Raw genomic sequence first — 19258 nt, 5'->3', positions numbered from 1 at the left:
GGAATCTCATCTCTTTTCTGTGCTCTTTTGCAAAACACTTCTAATTGTGAGATCGTATAATAATTGAGTGAGTCATTCAGGGGCCATTGCTCTTCTGAACTTAACATATATTGGGTCCACACCCTATTACAATAGTATATCATGTCTGTCTTAGTCATAGGTGCACATCTATGTTTTGCCCATTTATCTAATATACACCCCCAAAGGGCTCTCCTTCAGGATAGTTGGAGTTACTTCCCATTTTTATAAGTTTGATGACACCAAAACACAAAAGATGCAAACAAATTCCAACACAAAAAGCACAAACAAATTCCAACATTGACGCACAAAAAACCAAAACCGACGAACCCGTTCCCAGATCAGGTAGAGTCCAACAACAATTCCCCTCTCCAACAGGGTACCCCAACCAAACAAATTAGCTTGTCTTATAAAGGAAAAGCCCAAATTGAGGGGGGAATATGCTCCCGGTGTGCACACCTGAGCAACTTACCCTCCAAAATCGAGTCCGTTGACTCATAGAAGTTTGTCAATTCCTTGCATCAACTGCCGAGTGCTGGGGTAGCTGGTGCCACTTCAGGGAATTCTGAAGGGAAGATCCACAGGACAAATGGTCCTGGCAGCTGCTAGGGCCTTGCTCCAATATTCCCTGACTGGGGCTGGCGAGCCACAAGCAGCAAGGCTCCTGGCTGGCTAAGCCCAATTTGTTACCGAGTCCAAGCTCGCTCTGCTCACTGCACGACAGGCCAATAAATCAGGAGACGAGGTGTCGAGGCAAGGAATAGTGACTTTTTTCGGAAAGCCAGCAGGCCAAGAAGATAGCAGACTAAAGACTCAACATAACCATCTTATCTGGGTCTGGATGCCAGTTTCTTTTATAGAACAGAGAGGGGGAGGAGGTGAGGAAGTAAAGTAAAAAGGCCATTTATCTTGCAAAATATCTCCTGGCTTGGCCGCATTGAAGAGGGGATGTGTTAATTTCTTCTTTTCTGCAGCCATTCACAGGTGGGCAGGGTCAGAATGTCTGTGAGCTGAACAAAGGCACTGTAGTTTAACAGTCAGGCAGAGGAGCAGGGTTCCCTGTGGCAGGCCATTAAGCTTACAGTTATAGACAGTGACTCTAATAACAAAGGCAATGAAAAGCAAAGGCTAAAGTAAAAGAAACAGATCCAACATGGAGTCAGAACTAGCTCTTCCCTATTACAGTAAGATATTTTCTAAGATAGGCTTTTATTGTTTTCAGATAACATACATTTTCTTTCATAAGTTCTTTACATGGGTCCCATGTTGATTTGTTGTGGATGCTTTTGTTTATTTATTGTTTTTCCTATTTACTGATCTTTAAATGAGGAGAGATCCATTCAACCCTGACACTTGTCAAAACGTAGGATGGGCAGATTGCTCTCCAGCAGCACCCTCTCCATGGGTGTTGCAAGAATATACTCCTCAGAGCTAAAGCACAATGGTGACTTGATGTGCCACTGTATGAATATACCAAGGTTTACTTTTCTATTCCTATGTAGATAGACATTTGGGGCCAGCATGAATAGTACTGCTACAGCATTCTTGTCCTGCCTGTTGGTGTACATACTCATGCATTTCTTCTGGAGAATGAAATGTTGTGAGAATGAAATGCTGGGTCATGGGGATTGCATATTTTCAGTCTTAACAGATAATGCCAATGCACTATGAATAGCAAACCAAAACCACTTAAATATCCAGTCACATTTTTTATTTGATTCAACAAGCTGGCATATCTTCATAGTTAACGAAATGTTGAAATGAGACATGAGAAAATTTTCTCTTGAAGTAGAGCCTCTAGGAAACACCAAAGAGAGTAAAGCTCCTTCATTTGATTATTATTACTGAAAATCATTTTAAATTGTTGGGAGTTTAAAGAAAATAAATCTGTTTTCCTCATGCATCACATATTGACAAGCCCATAAGAGCTGCACATCTGAGGAGAAGCACAGATGACTGGAATGCTCTATGATGATTTGTACAGCTTCTTTTTAAAATCATAGTCTGTAAAAAACAACACAAATATTTATGATTACATCATCTTTTTAGAAACAATCATTATCAGATCAACACAACCAAAAAATTACTGTGATACAATTACACAGTCCTGGTTTTGAAGTCACACAGCCCCAGACATATCCCAGCTCTGCCGCTTATTGGCCCCATGATCCAAACATTTCCTAACTCACCTCAGTTAGTCTCAGTTTCTAAATTCTACAACTTGAAAAAAGACTTTACATTAACTGGTATAACTTAAAAATTAATATGTGTATATAGTAAAAAAAAAATTCAGACTACAAAAGGACAGAAACATGCGGAAAGTAAGCCTCTTTCCCCCCAGTCTGACCTACGGTGCTCAGTTTCCATGCCAGCAACAACTACTTACCAAGTTCACATTGATCTTTCCAGGATTATTCTGTGTATATTGCAAGCATAATGCATGTATGTACATGTTCGTATATCTACATAGGTATTTCTAACTTTTAACCACAGAATATGACACACAAAGTACAAAAAAAAAATCATTGTACAGCTTAATGAATTAATGTGTACTACTCATCTCTGTAAATACCACCCAGGGCAAAAAATCCCATAAGCTCCTGCTTTGTTCCAATCACAACCCTGTCCTTACCCTCTAAAAGAAATCACTATTCTGATTTTTATTTGATTTTTACAGTAATCACTTCCTTGCTTTTCTTTATATCATTACCTAAGTGTACACTCCTCAACACACAGTTTAGTGCTGACTTTGAATTTTATATAAATAGACTCATACTGTAGATTTTCTTTTTTTGGACTTGGCTTCTTTCAGTCCTTATTATATTTGTGAGATTCATCCATGTGTTTGTTTGTCTTTAGTTCTTCTTCATTCTTTTTATCTGCTGTAGAGTAGGAATTAACAAACTTTTTCTGCAAAGGGCCTGACAGTAAATATTTTAGGCTTTGTGGGCCAAAAGACAAAATCAAGCATATTATGTAGGTACTAAAATAACAAGAAAGAAAACAAATTTTCACAAATTTTTATTGATAAAATTCAGAAGATAGTAATAATTGACTACAGTTTTTTGTAATACAGGTCTCCTGAAGAAAAGAATGAAACTCTTATGTAGGGGATAACATTTTGCTTAATTGGGGTTCAGGTAATTTAAATTGATTGCAAATGTTCATCTGTTAATGGTGATGTGTAATGAGACTTCCCCCCATTGCAGTTTTGAAAATGTCTTTCAGACAAATATTATACGATATCACTTATATGTGGAATCTAAAAAATAGTACAGAACAGAAACAGACTCACAGACATAGAAAAACAAACTTACGGTTACCAAAGGGGAAAGGGGCAGGGAGGGAAAAATTAGGAATGATTAATAGATACACACTACCATATATAAAATAGATAAACAATAAGGATTTACTGTATAGCACAGGAATTATATTCAATATCTTGTAATAACGTATAATGGAAAAGAATTTAAAAACTGAATCACTTTACTGTACACCTGAAACCAACAAAATATGTAAATCAACTATACTTCAATTTAAAAAAATGTCTTTCACAGATAGGTGCTGGCAATACTGATCTCAATCCATAAGCATATGGTTTTAATTGTGCATATTTATTGCTTGGAAGGCATTTATAGAATTCCATTAGATTCTTCTCTTGATATTTGCCTTTTAGCACATCATTATAATGCAGATTAATCACTTCCATGAAGGTTAGATGGACATGCCTCCACTGCACAGTTAAATAACTTTGAAATATGGAAATTTCCTTTGTACTTGTTTCAAGGTCCAAAAAACGCTCCTGGAAGTATAGTTTAAGCTCAGAAAATACATTCACTGCAAATATGCATGGGAATGGACACCTTGTTTTTTTAGCTTTGGCAGCACAGGCAGTATATAAAGCAGCTTACTATTACTTGTGATTTGAACAATGTTAGTTGCCATTGAAATGACTTTACCATAGTATAAATTCTACATACAGGTTCTGTTTTGCCTTGTAATTTTAGGTTGGCTTCATTAAAAAATATTACCAAGTCTGCAGCAAAAGCTAATTTCCAAAGTCATTCAGTGTTCCATGATGGTGGTTAAGGGTAGTTTTCTTAGAAAAATCTCAATCTTGTTCTGAGCTCAAAAAAATCACACAAAAATGCTACCACTGCTAAGCCATCAAACATCACGGTGGTAGGCCAAGTCAGGATATTCTGCTGTTTCTGACAAAAAAAAATTCATGGAACAGTGAATTAACAATGGATAAATCCATGAGGCTGAGTGAGGATCCCATTGACAGAGCTGGCTAAATAACACATGGTAGATTCAAACATCTTTCTACTAGTAAAGGGGTTATCTACCAAAAACCTAAAGCTGACATTCTGGGGAAATTTGGCCTTACGTCTGGGGCTCCTCCAGATTCCAATCCATCATGCTGGCTCACACAGAGTTTTTAAAAGTCTTGCTGGTTTCTGTTTCCCTTAGTAAAGTCTTATAACCAGATTTGGCCAGTGCCTCAAGGGAAGAAAATGGCCAGTGATCTTAGATCACTTAGGAAGGACTCTTTCTTCTCTACCATTTTAGTTCATCGAGTTCCCCTTTATTGCCAGAGCTCTTCACTGTCTCTGAAAGGTTACATTTACAATATATCCATAATTTTCTCTAATTCTTGAAGCTACTTACTGTATCTAGTTAGAATCAGAAGACATGTCTATTTTGTTTTATTAATTCCTGTTACTTTTGTTTCCTTCCTTTTACTTTTTTTGCATCTAATTTGCCATTCTTTTTCTAAATTCTGGAAAAGGATACTTAGTCTTACTTTCACCTTTTCTCTTCTAATAAATGCCTTTAAGCCTACAAATTTCTATCTAAGCACCACATCAGTCCCATTTCACATGTTGGATATATATGTAGCATTTTGGTCATTTTTCAGTTCAAAATATTTTCAAGTTTCTATTCTGATATTTTCTTTGATGAACAGATTATTTACACCTGAATTTCCTAATTTCCAAACAAATTAGAATTATCTTGTCATTGATTTCTAGTTTCATTCCATTTTTATCAGAGAACTCACTTTGCCATGATTTCAACTTTGAAATAGTTGACACTTGCTTTATGACACAGTATATAGTCAGTTTTTGCAAATGTTTTCTGTGTGCTTGAAAATAATTTGCATCCTGGAGTTGTTGGGTATAATATTCTATAAATGTCCATTAGGTGAAATTTCTTAACTATATATCTCAAATCTTCTATTTTTTAGTTTTTTTTCCTCTGCTTGCCGTATCAGTTCCTGATAGAGATTAAAATTCCCAGCATTATTATGGATTTTTCTATTTCTCCTTGCAGTTCTCTTAACCTTTGCTTCATATTGGTTGAGCCATGTTATTAGATATATTCAAATTCTGACTCATTATACCTTCCCAATGAATTAAACCTTTATCTTTATGAAGTGTCCCTCTTTTGCTCTAGTAAGTACTTTCCGGCTTAAAGTCTTCTTTGTTTGTCATTAATATAGTTAACATCAGCTTTCCTATGGATGGTGTTTTCATGGTGTCTTTTACTTTCCTTTAACTTGTAACCATTCTGCATATTTAGATTTTATATATAAAAGGCATACAATTGAGTTATTTTTTTAATTCAGTCTGACAAATTCTGACTTTGAGCATTTAGTCTATCTACATTTAATGTAATTAAATGATGAATCAATGATAAAGACCTACCATTTTATTCACTGCTTTCTATTGGTTCTGTTTCCTTTTTCTCTCCTTCTGTCCTCCTTTTGTATTGAGTGTTTTTTATTTATTTCATTTTCTTCTATTAGTTTAGATGTCATACATCTTTTCACTGTCCTTTAGGATTTACCCTAAAGGATACAAAATGTTTCCTTGAGTTATCAACTGTAATGTTAGGTGATACTTTTATCCTCTTCCTAGACAATGCAAGTGGCTTGGGACAATTTAACCCATCTATGTGCTTTCTGACTTATATACTATTGTTGTTGTATAACTGTACTGCTGCTATTGTTGCTGTTTCTTCTAATTGCTGTTATATGCCATCAATAAATATTTATCCACATGTTGATCCTTCATTTATCTCCAACCTTCCAACTGGGATAATTTTCCTTCTGCTTGAAGAACACTCTTTAGTAATTTATTGTAGGGCAAATCTCCTAGTGACACATTTTCTGTTTCATTTATCTGAAAATGTCTTTTATTGTCATTCTCAAGGATATTTTTGAAAGGTATAGAATCCTATTTTATTATACTATTTAAGCATATTGAATATATCATTCCAGTATTTTCTGGTTTTGTTTCTGGTGAGAAGTCAACTCTCAGCTTAATTACTGCTCTTATGAAGGTAATTCATCTTTTCTCTCTCAACACTTTCAAGATTTTCTTTTCTTTTGTTTTCAGTAGTCATATTAAAATGCATCTAGGTATAGATTTCTTTTTATTTTGTCTACTTGGGGTTAAGAAGCCTTCTTAAACATTGACCCTTTCATTGGTTTTAGAAAATTCGTACTTTATATGATTTCCCAACACATTTCTTCTCTTAGAAGTCAAATTTCTTGAATCAATTGTCCATGCCTACTATCCATTTGTTGCTTCCTAAGGATTAAGTTATACTACATCTATCCTTTTCTTCTGTAGTTTCCAATTCTTTGTCTCTGTGATTCTTTCTAGATAAATTATTCTGATCTTTTAATTTACAAATTTTCTCTTCAGCTGTATATATCCTGTTCTTAAATCTATTCATTGAGTTTCTCATGTTGACTTCTGTATTTTTAAATTCTAGAATTTCTATTTTCTTCAAATCTGCTATATCATTTTTATCATTTCTAGTTCTCTTAAAAATTTCCATATTGACTTTCATTTCTTTGAACATAGTAAGTGTCTTAGCTCAGGATGTCATAACAAAATACCTTAGACTGGGTAGCTTAAGTAACAGAAACATATTTTCTTTTTCTTTTTAAATGAGAACTCAGGATTTACTCTTTTTTTTTTAAAGAGAAACTTCTTAAAAAATATATTTATTACTTATTTATTTATTTTTGGCTGCATTGGGTCTTTGTTGCTGCGTGTGGGCTTTCTCTAGTTGCAGCGAGCGGGGGCTACTCTTCGTTGTGGTGCGTGGGCTTCTCATTGCGGTGGCTTCTTTTGTTGCAGAGCACGGGCTCTAGGTGCGTGGGCTTCAGTAGTTGTGGCACGTGGGCTTAGTTGCTCCGCTGCATGTGGGACCTTCCTGGACCAGGGCTTGAACCCATGTCCCCTGCATTGGCAGGTGGATTCTTAACCACTGCGCCACCAGGGAAGCCCAGGATTTACACTCTTAACCACTTTCATATATAACATATAGCAGTGTTCATTATATTTATCATGTTTATTACATCCCCCGTACTAATTTATCTTGTAACTGAAAGTCTATACCTTTTGATTGCCTTCGTCCAATCTCCACTTCTCCCCCCACACCTCTGGTAACCACAGATTGATCTCTTTTTCTGAGTTTGTTTTTGAAGTATAATTGACTTACAAAACTATGTTAGTTCTTATTACACAACATAGTGATTCGATTTTTCTGTACATTTCAAAATGATCCCAATAAGTCTAGTTATGATCTGTCACCGTGCAAAAATATTACATAGTTTTTGACTATATTCCCCAAATTGTACATTTCCTACCCAAGACTCATTTATTTTGCAACTGGAATCTCCCTCACTTATTTCTCTCTTCCATCCACCCCCTCCCCTCTGGAAACCGCCTCTTCATTCTCTGTAGCTATGACTCTCTATATGGTTATGATTTTATTTTTTCTTTTGTTTTTAGATTTCACATATAAGTGAAATCATACAGTATTTTTCTCTCTCGGTCTGATTTATTCCACTTAGAATGATATCCTGTAGATCCATCCACCTTATCACAAATGGCAAGGTTTCATTCTTTTTTATGGCTGAGTAATATTCCACTGTGTATACATGTACCACATCATCTTTATCCATTCATCTACTGATGGGAACTTAGGTTGCTTCCATATCTTGGCAACTGTAAATAATGCTGCTATGAACATAGGGGTGCACATATCTTTTTTAATTAGTGTTTTCATTTTCTTTGGATAAATACCCAGGAGTGGAATTGCTGGATCACATGGTAGTTCTATTTTTAATTTTTTGAGGAATTTCCGTACTGTTTTCCATAGTAGCTGCACCAATTGACATTCCCACCAACAGTGCACAAGGGTTTCCTTTTCTCCACAGCCTTGCCAACACTTGTTTTTTGTGGTCTTTTTGATAATAGCCATTCTGACAGGTGTGAGGTGATATCTCATTGTGGTTTTGATTTGCATTTCCCTGATGATTATTGATGTTGAGGATCTTTTCATGTGCCTGTTGGCCATCTGTATGTCTTCTTTGGAAAAAGTCTACTTGGATTCTCTGCCTATTTTTAAAAATTAACTTATTATTTATTTATTTATTTGGCTGCATCGGGTCTTAGTTGTGGCATGCGGGATATTCATTGCGGCATGTGGGATCTTTCGTTGCAGTGCGCGGGCTTCTCTCTAGTTGTGGCGCATGGGCTCCAGAGCACACAGGCTCAGTAGTTGCGGCATGTGGCCTCTCTAGTTGTGGCATGCAGGCTCCAGAGCGCGTGGGCTCAGGTGTTGTGGTGTGCAGGCTCTCTGGTTGTGGTGCACAGTCTCAGTAGTTGTGGCACACGTGCTCTAAAGCGTGCAGGCTCAGTAGTTGCGGCACGTGGGCTTAGTTGCCCTGTGGCATGTGGGATTTTAGTTCCCTGATCAGGGATCAAACCTGCGTCCCCTGCATTGGGAGGCGGCGTCTCAACCACTGGACCACCAGGGAAGTCCACCTCTGCCTAATTTTTTTTTTTCCCCTGATTGTATTTATTTATTTATTTATTTATTTATTTATTTTAAACATCTTTATTGAAGTATAATTGCTTTATAATGGTGTGTTAGTTTCTGCTTTATAACAAAGTGAATCAGTTATACATATACATATGTTCCCATATCTCTTCCCTCTTGCCTAATTTTTAATTGAGTTTTTTTTTTGATGTTGAGTTATATGAGTTCTTTGTATATTTTGGATATTAACCCCTTACTGTATATATCGTTTGCAAATGTCTTCTCCCATTCAGTATGTGGTCTTTTCATTTTGTTGATAGTTTCCTTAACTGTGCAAAAGTTTTTTAGTTTGATACAGTCCTATTTGTTTATTTTTGCTTTGTTTCCCTTGCCTAACGAGACATAGCAAGAAATAAAATACTACTATGGCCAATGTCCAAGAGCATCCTACCTGTGTTTTATTCTAGTTTTATGGTTTCAGGTCTTATATTTAAGTCTTTAACTTACTTTGAATTTACTTTTGTGCATGGTGTGAGAAAGTAGTCCAGTTCGATTCTTTTCCGTGTAGCTGTCTAATTTCCCCAACACCACTTATTAAAAAGGCTGCATTTCCCCATTGTATATTCTTCCTCCTTTGTCATAGATGACTGCCCATATAAGTGTGGGTTTATTACTGGGCTCTCTGTTCTGTTCCATTGATCAATTTGTCTGTTTTTGTGCCAGTACCATACTGTTTTGATTACTGTAGCTTTGTAGTATAGTTTGAAATCAGGGTGTATCGTACCTCCAGCGTTGTTCTTCTTTCTCAAGGTTGTTTTGGCTATTAGAAATTTATTTTCTCACAGTTCTGGAGGCTAGAAGTCCAAGATCAAGGTGCCATCATGGTCAGTTTCTGGGGCGGACTCTCTTCCAGGCTTGTAGATGGCTGCCTTCTTGCTATGTCCTCACATGGCAGGGAAAGAGAGAGATAGCAAGCTCTCTGGTGTCTCTTCTTATAAGAGCACTATTCCCATCATGAGGGACCCACCCTCCTGATATCATCTAATCCTAATTGTATCCCACAGTCCTCATTTCCAAATGCCATCATATTGGAGGTTAGGGCTTCAACATAAGAATTTGGGGGGGGACACAATTCAGAGCATTGCATTCCATCCTAGCCTCCCAAAATTCATGTCCTTCTCACATGCAGAATACATTCATTCCATCCCAACAGCCCCAAAGTCTTAAGTCATTCAAGCATCAACTCTAAGGTCTGAAGTCCAAATTCTCATCTAAATCAGACGTGGGTGAGACTCAAGGTATGATTCATCCTGAGGCAATATTCCTCTCCAGTGGTGAACCAGACACATTATGTACTTCCAAAATACAATGGTGGGACAGGCCTAGGACAGATATGCCCATTCCAAAAGGGAGAAATCAGAAGGAAGAAAAGAGTAATGGGTCCCAAGCAAGTCCAAAGCCTAGCTAGACAAATTCTGTTGGATCTTAAAATTCAAGGTTAATCCCCTTTGGCTCAGCATCCTGCCTTCCAGGTCCACTGGGATGGCAGCATTACTCCAATGGCTCTGGGGATGGCCCCACCCCTCCAGCTCTGTTGTCCCCCATCCCCACAGCCTTGGTGGGGATCCTGTCACTGCACCTCTGCCAGGGTAGGCTGCCATGGGTGGTCCCATCCTTAAGGTTCTGGGCAGAGGCCATCTGACCTGTTGAAACTGAGGAAGTGGTTGATAAGCCTTCAGGATTATTTTTCCCTCTTCTTAAATGCTGCACATTTGCAGCATAATGGCTCTATCATGTCATCCTGTCAAATCCAAGAAGTCTGATGCCTTCCTTCATCTTGTGTCCATTCCTTCATTTCAAACTGGCAGAGTTCCTACTCTTATAATTCCATAGACTCTTTATCAAATAGCTGTTCAGCCACACCCTTAGTGTTCTTTTTCAGAATGGATTTTCTCATTTTTTGAAATATGGATAGGCTGAGAATTTTCCAAATCTACAAGTTCTTGTTTGTTTTGCTTAACAATTCCTTCTTCAGTTCATCTCTCTCCATTCATATTTTCCTATAAAAGCAGTCATGAGGAACCAAGCTGCTCCTTCAACACTTTGCTTAGAAGTCTTCTCAGCTAAATATCCAATTTCATTGCTTAGAAGTTCTACATTCCACAGGACACTAGAACAAAGTTCAGCCAAGTTCTTTGCCACTTTATAACATGGATTGCCTTTCTTCCAGTTTCCAGTAACACATTCCACATTTCCATCTGAGACCTTGTCAGAATTGCCCTTAACACCCATATTCCCAGCATGCATCTCAAAACTCTTCCCACCTCTACACATTATCTAGTTCCAAAGTTGCTTCCACACATTTAGGTATTTGTTACAGCAGCGCTTCACTCGTGGTGCCAAAATCTTAGATTGGGCTGCCATAACAAAATACTGTAGACCTGGTGGCTTAAACAACAAAAATGTATTTTCTCACAATCCTGGAGGCTAGAAGTACATAGCAGTAAGCATAGTTATTCTAAAATCTGTGTCTAATAATTCCAATAGCTTAGATCCCTTTAGGTCTGTTTCTATTATCTGTACTTTCTGCTGCTTGTTCAAATTGTCATGTCTCTTCATATACCAGATATCCTTGTTGTGTTCTGGAACTTGTTCATGAAAAATTGTGAAAATAAATTGAGGTCTAAGATGACGCCAACTTTCTCCAAAGGGAATTTAAGTGTTGTCCCTGACAATTTCCTTGAGGCAACAGGAATCAAGGATCTTTTAAATTTGTTTTATGGGACTGAGGGTTTTTTGGATCATTCAGATGATTAGAAGCTAAACTGTAATGTATTCGAGGGGTGATTTACTTCCAGTGAACACTTTCTACTAGGCCATAGCCTTAGGGAGTCCCAGCCCAAATGGAGGAGGTTTACTAGGGACTCAACCTTGACTCCAGTTTTTGTCCCTCTAGTTTTGCAAAGCTTGTGAAAGTATTGCTCAGCTTTTCAGCCACATTTACTAGAATTTGCATATTCCCTAAGGAAAAAAATGGCTCCAAATGCTGGACTCAACTCAGTGGATTTTTCTACTCATAAATTTCCCCCCAGAAATGCCTCACTATTTTATTACCTCTATTGTCTTTAAGCTGATTTAAAAATTTTGTTTTTAATCAGTAGTCCATGCCTACTGACCCTCTCACTAAATGTTATGAAATAACCTCACATCTGTCCTTCCCTCTGAGAGAAGGAAGAGGAAGTGATATATACTATGGGGGCAACTAAGCATCATGTTCCAACCATTTAATAAAGTATTAAGAAGATACTGTATTAATTTATTGGTTAACCTTCCTTGCTGAGTGTCTGTAGCTAGCCTGGAAACTAGGTTTTTTTTGAAACTATATTTTATAACCACAACATGCTTTACATAGTGAAAGTAAAATACATTTCATTAAAACCTAAGTATAGGGCTTCCCTGGTGGCACAGTGGTTAAGAATCCGCCTGCCAATGCAGGGGACACGGGTTCAAGCCCTGGTCCAGGAAGATCCCACATGCCATGGAGCAACCAAGCCTGTGCGTCACAACTACTGAGCCTGCGCTCTGGAGCCCGTGAGCCACAACTACTGAGCCCACGTGCCACAACTACTGAAGCCCACATGCCTAGAGCCCATGCTCCACAACAAGAGAAGCCACCGCAGTGAGAAGCCCGTGCACTGTAATGAAGAGTAGCCCCCACTCGCCACAACTAGAGAAAGCCCACACACAGCAACAAAGGCCCAGTGCAGCCAAAAATAAATAAATTAAATAAATAAATTTAAAAAAAAAAACAACCTAAGTATAAAAGAAAGAATCACTTTAAAACTCTTATGGCTTGATTTAAAAGATCACTGTAGATGTCATAGAACAGGTGTTATACTCAGAAGTAAATGCAGATGTATTCAATTCAAACTATGTAAATTATTAATCTTATTTAATTGGCATGGAAGAAAAATGACTACCCCAACATTAAAGATGATTTATTTTTAATTTTTAATTTATATTGGAGTATAGTTGATTAACAATATTGTGTTAGTTTCAGGTGTACAGCAAAGTGATTGAGTTATACATATACATGTATCTCTTCATTTTCAAATTCTTTTCCCATTTACATTATTACAGAGTATTGAGCAGAGTTCCCTGTGCTGTACAGTAGATCCTTGTTGGCTATCTATTTTAAATATAGGAGTGTGTACATGTCAATCCCAAACTCCCCCCAATCGTTCCCCACTGGTAACCATAAGTTCGTTCTCTAACTCTGTGAGTCTCTGTTTTGTAAATAAGTTCATTTGTATCATCTTTTTTTAAATTCCACATATAAGCGATGTCATATGATATTTGTCTATCTCTGTCTGACTGACTTCACTTAGTATGATAATCTCCAGGTCCATCCATGTTGCTGTAAATGGCATTATTTCATTCTTTTCTATGGCTGAGTAGTATTCCCTTGTATATATGAACCACATCTTCTTTATGCATTCATCTGTCAATGGACATTTAGCTTGCTTCCATGTCTTGGCTATTGTAAACAGTGCTGCAATGAACATTGGGGTGCATGTATCCTTTTGGAGCATGGTTTTCTGCAGATATATGCCCAGGAGTGGGATTGCTGGATCATATGGTAATTCTATTTTTAGTTTTTTAAGGAACCTCCATACTGTTTTCTATAGTGACTACACCAATTTACATTCCCACCAACAGTGTAGGAGGGTTCCCTTTTCTCCACACCCTCTCCAGCATTTATTTTTTGCAGATTTTTTGATGATGGCCTTTGTGATTGGTGTGAGGTGATACATCATGGTAGTTTTGATTTGCATCTCTCTAATTATTAGCATTGTTGAGCATCTTTTCATGTGCCTCTTGGCCATCTGTATGTTTTCTTTGGAGAAATGTCTCCTTAGGTCTTCTGCCCATTTTTTTATTGGGTTGTTTGTTTTTTTGATATTGAGCTGCATGAGCTGTTTGTAAATTTTGGAAACTAATCCCTTGTCGGTCGCATCATTTGCAAATATTTTCCCCCAGTCTGTGGGTTGTATTTTCATTTTGTTTATGGTTTCTTTTGCTGTGCAAAAGCCTTTGAGTTTAATTAGGTCCCATTTGTTTATTTTTGTTTTTATTTCCATTACTCTGGAGATGGGTTGAAAAAGGTATTGCTGCGATTTATGTCAGAGTGTTCTGCCTATGTTTTCCTCTAAGAGTTTTATAGTATCTGGTCTTACATTTAGGTCTTTAATCCATTTTAAGTTTATTTTTGTGTATGGTGTTAGGGAGTATTCTAATTTCATTCTTTTACATGCAGTCCAGTTTTCCCAGCACCACTTATTGAAGAAGCTGTCTTTTTTCCATTGTAAACTCTTGCCTCCTTTATTGTAGATTAATTGACCATAGGTGCATTTATTTCTGGGCTTTCTATCCTGTTCCATTGATTTATATTTCTGTTTTTGTGCCAGTACCATACTATCTTGATGACTGTAGCTTTGTAGTATAGTCTGAATTTCAGGAGCCTGATTCCTCCAGCTCTGTTTTTCTTTCTCAGGATTGCTTTGGCTATTCGGGGTCTTTTGTGTTAACATGCAAATTTTAAAATGTTTTATTCTAGTTCTGTGAAAAATGCCATTGGTAATTTGATAGGGATTGTGTTGAATCTGTAGATTGCCTTGGGTAGTATAGTCATTTTGACAATATTGATTCTTCTAATCCAAGAACATGGTATACCTTTGCATCTGTTTGTGTCATCTTCGATTTCTTTCATCAGCATCTTATAATTTTCAGAGTACAGGTCTTTTGCCTCCTTAGGTAGGTTTATTCCTAGGTATTTTACTCTCTTTGATGCGATGGTAAATGGGATTGTTTCTTTAATTTCTCTTTCTGATCTTTTGTTATTAATGTATAGAAATGCAACAGGTTTCTGTGTATTTATTTTGTATCCTGCAACTTTACCAAATTAACTGATGAGCTCTGGTAGTTTTCTGGTAGCATGTTTTTTTATATATATATATAAATTTATTTATTTTTGGCTGTGTTGGGTCTTCATTGCTGTGCACAGGCTTTCTCTAGTTGAAGCGAGTGGGGGCTACTCTTCATTGCGATGTGTGAGCTTCTCATCACAGTGGCTTCTCTTGTTGTGGAGCACGGGCTCTAGGCATGCGGGCTTTAGTAGTTGTGGCACGCGGGCTTAGTAGTTGTGGCTCGCGGGCTCTAGAGTGCAGGCTCAGTAGTTGTGGCGCATGGGCTTAGTTGCTCCGTGGCATGTGGGATCTTCCTGGACCAAGGATCAAACCCATGTCCCCTGCATTGGCAGGCAGATTCTTAACCACTGCACCACCAGGGAAGTCCCTTCTGGTAGCATCTTAAAAAGAGTTTCTATGTATAGTATCATGTCATCTGCAAAGAGTGACAGTTTTACTTCTCCAATTTGGATTCCCGTTATTTCTTTTTCTTCTCTGATTACTGTGGTTAGGACTTCCAAAACTATGTTGAATGAAAGTGGTGAGAGGGGCTTCCCTGGTGGCGCAGTGGTTGAGAATCTGCCTGCCAATGCAGGGGACACGGGTTCGAGCCCTGGTCTGGGAAGATCCCACATGCCATGGAGCAACTAGGCCCGTGAGCCACAACTACTGAGCCTGCGTGTCTGGAGCCTGTGCTCCGCAACAAGAGAGGCCGCGAGAGTGAGAGGCCCGCACACCGCGATGAAGAGTGGCCCCCGCTTGCCAAAACTGGAGAAAGCCCTTGCACAGAAACGAAGACCCAACACAGCCAAAAAAAAAAAAAAGTGGTGAGAGTGGACATCCTTGTCTTGTTCCTCATCTTAGAGAAAATGCTTTCAGCTTTTCAATTGTGAGTATGATGTTACCTGTAGGTTTGTTTTACATGGCCTTTTTTCTGTTGAGGTAGGTTCCTCTATGCTCACTTTCTAGGGAGTTTTTATCATAAATGGGTGTTGAAGTTTGTCAAAAGATTTTTCTGCATCTATTGAGACGATCATATGGTTTTTATTCTTCAGTTTCTTAATATGGTGTATCACATTGATTGATTTGCAAATATTAAAGAATCCTTGATCCCTGGATAAATACCACTTGATCGTGGTGTATGATCCTTTTAATGTGTTGTTGGATTCTGTCTGCTAGTATTTTATTGAGGATTTTTGCATCTATGTTCATCTGTGATATTGGCCTGTAAATTTTCTTTCTTTCTTTCTTTTTTTTTTTTTGGTGTTATCTTTGTTTGGTTTTGGTATCAGGTTGATGTTGGCCTCATAGAATGAGTTTGGGAGTGTTCCTCCCTCTGCTGTATTTTGGAAGAGTTTGAGAAGGATAGGTGTTAGCTCTTCTCTAAATGTTTGATAGAATTCACCTGTGACCTGCCATCTAGTCCTGGACTTTTGTTTGTTTTAAGTTTCTTAATCACAGTTTCAATTTCAGTACTTGTGATTGGCCTGTTCATATTTTCTATTTCTTCTTGGTTTAGTCTTGGGAGATTGTATCTTTCTAATAATTTGTCCATTTCTACTAGGTTGTCCATTTTATTGGCATATAGTTGCCTGTAGTAGTCGCTTATGTTCCTGTGTATTTCTGTGGTGTCCATTGTAACTTCTCCTTTTTCATTTCTAATTTTATTGATTTGAGCCCTCTCCCTCTTTTTCTTGATGAGTCTGGCTAAAGGTTTATGAATTTTGTTTATCTTTTCAAAGAACCAGCTTTTAGTTTCATTGATCTTTTCTACTGTTTTCTTCATTTCTATTTCATTTATTTCTGCTCTGATCTTTATGATTTCGTTCTTTCTACTAACATTGGGTTTTGTTTGTTCTTCTTTCTCTAGTTGCTTTAGGTGTACGTTAGGTTGTTTGGGATTTTTCTTGTTTCTTGAGGTATGATTGTATTGCTGTAAAATTCCCTCTTAGAACTGCTTTTGCTGCATCCCATAGGTTTTTTTTTTAATGTATGTGCATACATGTGTGTGTACAGAAGATTCTTTGAGTCAGAGACAAGGACCACTTACTACTCACAGAAATAGCGTCAACTATAGCAATAGTGTTTGTCAGTTTCTTGAGTATCAGTTCTCACAACAGTGATTTGGTGAGGGCTAGATGGCACATGCACATGTTTTGGGGTACAGTATGGATAAGGAACCCCACGGTGGGAAAGACAGACATTATATAGGGCTGCTGGATTCCTGTCCATATGAGAGAGAGAGAGGGAGAGAAACTTATCTTTGCTGTGGAGTACAAGAGAGTAAATTCCATTCCAGAGAGGGAGACTGATATTTTACTCTCCTGGGAGACATCCTCTATCTGTGCTGTAAAAAAAGCTGCCCTCTCTGGATTGAAGTGTTTCATAGGTTTTGGATTGTTGTGCTTTTGTTTTCATTTGTCTCTAGGTATTTTTTATTTCCTCTTTGATTTCTTCAGTGATCCATTGGTTGTTTAATTGCATACTGTTTAGCCTCCATGTGTTTGTGTTTTTTATAGTTTTTTTTCTTGTAGTTGATTTCTAATCCCATAGCGTTGTGGTCAGAAAAGATGCTTGATATGATTTCAGTTTTCTTAAATTTACTGAGGCTCACTTTGTGGCCCAGCATGTGATCAATCCTGGAGAAGAATGTGCACTTGAGAAGAATGTGTATTCTGCTGCTTTTGAATGGCATGCTCTGTAAATAGCAATTAAGTCCACCTGGTCTAATGTGTCATTTAAGGCCTGTGGTTCCTTATTGATTTTCTTTCTGGATGATCTGTGCATTGATGGAAGTGGGGTGTTAATGTCCCCCACTATTATTATGTGGGGGATTTCTCCTTTAATGGCTGTTACTATTTGCCTTATATATTGAGGTCCTCCTATGTTGGGTCCATACATATTTACAGTTGTTGTATCTTCTTCTTGGATTAATCCCTTGATCATTATGTAGCATCCTTCTTTGTCTCTTGTAATAGTCTTTATTTTAAAGTCTATTTTGTTTGATATGAATATTGCTACTCTAGCTTCTTTTGATTTCCATTTACATGGAATCCCTTTTTCCATTTCCTCACTTTCAGTCTGTATGTGTCCCTAAGTCTGAAATGTGTCTTTTGTAGACAGCATATATATGGGTCTTGTTTTTGTATCCATTCAGCCAGTCTGTGTCTTTTGGTTGTGGCATATAATCCATTTATTTTTAAGGTAAATATTGATATGTATTTTCTTATTGCCATTTTGTTAATTGTTTTGGATTTGTTTTTGTAGGTCTTTTTTCTTCCCTTCCTCTTTTGTTCCCTTCTCTTGTGATTTGATGACTGACTTTAGTGTTGTGTTTGGATTTCTTTTCTTTTTTGTGTGTTTATCTATTGTAGATTTTTGGTTTGCTGTTCCCATGAGGTTTTGATACAGCTGTCTATATATAAACAAAATTGTTTTGAGTTGCTGGTCTTTTAATTTCAAATGCATTTTCAATAGCCTGCATTTGTGCTCTCCTTTTCTCACGATTTCTGATTTTGATATCCTATTTGTGTGTAGATGATTTCCTACCTTTACCGTATGTTTGCCTTTACCGGTGGGTTTTTCCATTCATAATTTTCTTGTTTCTAATTGTGGCCTTTTCTTTTCCGCCTAGAAAACTTCCTTCAGCATTTGTTGCAGCGCTGGTCTGGTGGTACTGAATTCTCTTAGCTTTTGCTTGTCTGTAGAGCTTTTGATTTCTCCGTCAAATCTGAGAGCCTTGCTGGGTAGCTTATTCTTGGTTATTGGTTCTTCCTTTTCATCACTTTAAATATATCATGCAACTCCCCTCTGGCCTGCAGAGTTTCTGCTGAGAAATCAGCTGATAACCTTATGGGAATTTCCTTGTATGTTGTTTGTTGCTTTTAAGATTTTTTCTTTGTCTTTAATTTTGGTCAATTTCATCACTGTGTGTCTTGGTGTATCCCTTCTTGGGTTTATTCTGCCTGGGACTCTCTGCACTTCCTGGACTTGGGTGACTGTTTCCTTTCCCATGTTAGGGAAGTTTTCAGCTATTATCTCTTCAGATATTTTCTCAGGTCCTTGCTCTCTCTTCTCCTTCTGGGACCCCTATAAAGCAAGTGTTGGTATGTTTAATGTTGTCCCAGAGGTCTCTTATACTGTCCTCATTTCTTCTCATTCTTTTTTCTTTATTCTGTTCCACAGCAGTGATTTCCACCGTTCTGTCTTCCAGCTCACTTATCTGTTCTTCTGCCTCAGTTATTCTGTTATTGATTCCTTCTCATGTATCTTTCATTTCAGTTATTGTATTGTTCATCTCTGTTTGTTCTTTAAAGCTTCTAGCTCTTTGTTAAACACTTCTTGTATCTTCTCAATCTGTGCCTCCATTCTTTTTCTGAGATCTTGGATCATCTTTACTATCATTACTCTGAATTCTTTTTCAGGTAGAC

At 37.5% G+C, this 19258-nt stretch overlaps 1 protein-coding gene across 1 annotated transcript in view; it reads right to left on the bottom strand.

The window, feature by feature from the left end:
* Positions 1-1743: 1743 nt before the first annotated feature.
* Positions 1744-19258, bottom strand: part of CFAP91 (cilia and flagella associated protein 91) — a 132224-nt gene continuing 114709 nt past the window's right edge. The window contains exon 18 of the mRNA XM_061193142.1: positions 1744-2022. The gene's annotated coding sequence lies outside the window, so the exon portion shown is untranslated. The remainder of the gene's footprint in view (positions 2023-19258) is intronic.

Source organism: Eubalaena glacialis, chromosome 6, assembly GCF_028564815.1.
Source record: "Eubalaena glacialis isolate mEubGla1 chromosome 6, mEubGla1.1.hap2.+ XY, whole genome shotgun sequence".
Taxonomy (NCBI): Eukaryota; Metazoa; Chordata; class Mammalia; order Artiodactyla; family Balaenidae; genus Eubalaena; species Eubalaena glacialis.
Note: the sequence above shows the minus strand (reverse complement) of the source record. Positions and strands in the feature narration are given on the sequence as shown.